This window comes from Parus major, chromosome 3 (assembly GCF_001522545.3).
Source record: "Parus major isolate Abel chromosome 3, Parus_major1.1, whole genome shotgun sequence".
NCBI lineage: Eukaryota > Metazoa > Chordata > Aves > Passeriformes > Paridae > Parus > Parus major.
The window spans coordinates 1,089,085-1,093,411 of record NC_031770.1 but is presented as its reverse complement, the minus strand read 5'-3'; positions in this window follow the sequence as shown (position 1 = coordinate 1,093,411).

The window sequence follows — 4,327 nt, the reverse complement described above, 5'->3', positions numbered from 1 at the left end:
AAAAGAAAAGAGGTACAGAAGAAAAAAAGTATAGAAGAAGTATAAAGAGAGATACAGAGCGCGGCCCGGCCGTAACCTCCTGCTCCGAGCGCCGAGGAGCAAATGGCTCCGCCGGGCACTCCCCGCGGTTTAAATGCCCCCGGCCCCGCCCCGCCGCACCTGTGCCGGTCCCGCCCCGCCCCGCCCGCGGCCCTAAATACAGCGGGGGCCGCTCCCGTTCCGCTTTCTGCCGAGGGTGCTGCTCCGGGATGCGGCGGGAGCGGCGCTCGGAGCGCTGCGCGGAGCCCCGGACCGGAGGCTGCTCCCAGCGCGGCGCTGAGCCCGAGGCGCTCAGGTAAGGCTGGGACCGGGATCGGGACCCGGGGATTCGGGTCCCGGTCCTGCCCGTGTCTGCAGCGGGTACCAGGTGGGGTGTAGCTCCCGGGGCCGGAGGAGCGTGGTGGGATTTGGGCTCGGCCAGGGGCCGGGAGGAGCCGCTCCGGGACGGGCGCTGAGGCCGAGCCGGACGCTGCCGCTGCCGCTCCAGATGCGGCCGGCGCGGGGCTGCGGTCCCGCCGGGGCTCCGGGCACGGTACCGCTGCTGCCGCGGGGAGCGGGGGCTGTGGAGGTGCCGGGCCCACCGGGAGGGTGGCGCTGCCCCGGAGCAGACTCTGGATCGCGGCTGGAAGCGAACGGGACACCGGATCCGTCGGTACCGACCCCGGGCCGCCACCGCCCCTTGGGGCGCCCTCTGGCGGACACGGAGCGCAGCGCAGCCCCGGCCCCGCCGCAGCCCCCGGGGGAGGCCGAGCCCGCTCCGCCCCGGCTGCCCCAGGCCGCCGCGCCCTGCGAACCGCAGCGCCCGCATCCCGCTCTCCCGTGCCGCCGAACGAGCCGGGCTGCAGCGCCGGGGCCGGGAGCAGCCGCTCCGGGACGGCCCCTGGGCCGAGGCCGGTGCTCCTGCTCCGGTGCGGGACTGGGGCCCTGCCGGAGCTCGCTCCTGCACCGCCTGCTCATCCGGCACCTGCCAGCTGAGACCTGACGCTTTCCTCCCTCTTCCCCACTTTCTCTGCAGCTCGTACTCTCCAATGGTAAAACCTCTAGCATTAAAAAACCAGTGAACACTATTCTTTATTTCTAGAGCACAGGAGGATTTGGAGTTGTAAAGACCCATGAGGATTGTCAAGTCAAATGAGAAATAATTAGCCCAGCTGGACGTTGAACACAGGATCTTGGCTTTCTCAGGACCCTGCTCCAAGCACCTGAGCCAATCTCAGGTTCGTGATGACGGTCCTGCCTGGGATGGGAATGGCTGCTGGCAAGGGAATTCCTGTACAAATGCAGCTCATTCTCTCCTGCTAATGCTGCTTTACACGCCAGCCCCTGCAATGGCTGTAGGATGGAACTAGCTGGCACCTAACATGACAGCTGGCACTTCCTGGGAGTGGTGGCAAAGGCTGTTTGCAGAGGGGCTCAGGCAGCAACTCCCGGTTCTGAGCTCCCACACAGCTGCCAGGTGTGTCCTGGTCACCCCAAATCCCCTCCCTTCCAGCCTGAGGACATCATCCATCAGCAGCATTAAAGCCAAGGTAATCTTCCCTTACACTAATTAAATCCCAAGCAATTGCCCTCTGAGATTTCTTAAAATAAAAGGTTTGAGTGGGATGAAGTTTGGAGTTTTTTTGGAAGTGAAGAAGCAATGGAAAGCTTTTACAGGTGGGTCGCACTGGAGGTGTGCTGAAGGGAGGTATGGGCATCCCTTTTCCTCAGGGAAAAGAACTTGCAGAGACCACTGCTGAGGCTCTGAAAGGAGCTGAGCTTCCACAGGTAGAGATGTTCCCTCTGGGCACAGGGGCTGCCTCAGCAAGGGCTTGGGAGCACATCCAGCCACCACCTTCTCCTGCTTTAAAACATCAACTGGAGCCTGAATTCCAGGGGGGTGAAATCAGCTGAATTCCAGGTGACTCTGTCAAGTGATCCCCAGGGGCATTGGTGGGGCTGGGGGATGAGGGTTTTAAATAGCCAATTCTATGGAACAGAAACCTTTCCTTGTCCTGATGCTGCTGAGCTTTCTTGGAAGCTCTGCTGGTCCTTGATACTTGAGGCACTGTGAGGTTATTCCAGCAGGAATTGAGCAGGGAATTTGGGACTATGGGTATAATTCATCTGAGCTAGCAAAGCTCACAGTGAACCCCAGATCTGGGCACCACACTGAGAACAATCTTTGTGCTGCCCTGTCAGCTCAAGCCCCTGGGCTGGGAAATTTCAGCAGGCAAATGTATGGAATGATCTCAATCCCAGCAGCCAGCATCCTCCAAAGGGACAATCCAAGTGCCAGGATTGTCTGAGTGCTCGTGTCCCTTGGCTGCTGCTGGCAGGACAAATTCTGTGCACAGAATTGAGAGCAGGAGGGGTGGGAGATGAGGTTGCTAGAATCTCACCTGCATCAAATGAAAACAGCCTTTCCCTGGCAGAAGCCAGGAGCCAAAGCAGATCCCTCCTGGCCAGGCTGGATTTGCTCTGTGGGAAAACACCCTGTGCCTGCCAGGAGTTCTGACTCAGCTTTTCCTACCAGGTCCTGAGTAGTGTCAGGGTCACCTTGAGGGAGCTCAAATCCAAATAAACCCCACAGTGTGACTGATCCCAAAAAGAAATGTATTGTTGTCATAAAAAGCTTAAAGGTCTGTTAAAAATGCTGTGACACCACTGTAATGGGATTCTCAGGAACCTTCTTCATGTTCTTGGGTCCATTTAGATGTATTTTTAGTCCTTCCATGGGTATCTTGTAGAATTTATCCTGGGATTTAGGGGTTGAGCAGGGTTGGCTTTTGATTGACTTTCACCTCTGGTCCCACCTTGTGCAAACACAAATTGCACTGAAGTGGGTGAACTCATCACCTCAGCTTTTCCCTCCAAAATAGCCCCTACTTATTTCCCTGTAGATGAACTCAAATTTTTCCCCAACTATCCACTCCTCACCTCCATTTGCCCTCCAAGCATACATTGTTCCCCAGAGGTGCCCTGATGACACCAGGGAGGTCCCTTTGCCTTGCTCCTGCCCCTCTCCAGCCTGAGGCCGCTCGCTCTCTCTGGCCTTGTCCTGCATGGGGAGGCACAAAAGGGGAAAGGTTTCAGGAAACATTTCTGCAAGTAATTTTTATTTCCAATGCCCCAGGGACAAGAACATGAACACACAGCCCTTCAGGCCTAACACTCCCCTTCAGCAAGAGCTCAGCACACATCCACAGAGGAAATCCAGCATTTAAAAGAAGAAAAAGGTGATTTCTTTGGTTTCAAAGTTATTTCAAGTTCTCAAGCCCAAACCAACCTTTGCTCTCCATTTTTGTTGGGTGGATTGTGAGCAGTGGGCACAGGTCATGTCCTGTGATGGCAGTGAAGCTTTCTGGGGGCAGAGCAGCTGATTTCCAAAGTTTGCTTCCTGCCCCTTGCCTGATCTGCACAGGAGAAAACCTCTTCCATGAGGGGATATTTTGCTCCATCCCCTTTGCCCAGTCTGTTCCATGTGGCTGTTGCCAGGCTGTGACAACACAGGCAGATGCAGTTCTCTGCTCCAAACACAGCTCTGGGCTCCTTTGCAAACTACCCATGCAATGAGGATTTCTCCAGAAAAAAAAAATCAAAGAATTGCTCATGGCAGGGTGAAGATTAAGTTATCACAAAGGGAAGTAAAGGATAAATATTCCTCTGTGAGTCCTTGGGACCTCCTGGGCTGAGTTGGGAAGGGGGCAGTCATTCCCTGCAGTGCAAATACACAACAACCTCTGACACAAAGCACAGACTGTCTGGTGGCTGTCTCTTATACACATCTAGATGTGGTTGGGAAGGGGGCAGTCATTCCCTGCAGTGCAAATACACAACAACCTCTGACACAAAGCACAGACTGTCTGGTGGGGTCTGACAGCACCACTCTGACAAACCTCGTTGTCATTCTTCCTTTCAGTGACTTTTGCAATCCAACTCTGAAGCTGACAAGCCCAGAAGCTGTGTCTGGCCACTCAGGAACCAAAGGATACTCCCAGGGATGAGGCACATTCCCGGCAAACACCCCCAACACAGCAGAGAGGCACCACTGGAGCTCGTGTGTGGGGCTGCCAGAAGGACTCAGCCCCCAGGCAGGGTGGCAGTGACAGCAGCAAATTCCCGTGGTCTGAAGGCACAACAGAGAGACAAAGGCCAGCAATGGCCACGGGAGGTGCAAGCTGAATTTTACTCCCTGTGCTGCCACATCCCAGCAGGAAATCACCAGGGGTGATAGAAATTCTCAGGGTGCACAAAATGCAGCATCTGTCACTTAAACTCCCACCTCCAGGTAACCACTGACCTGGCC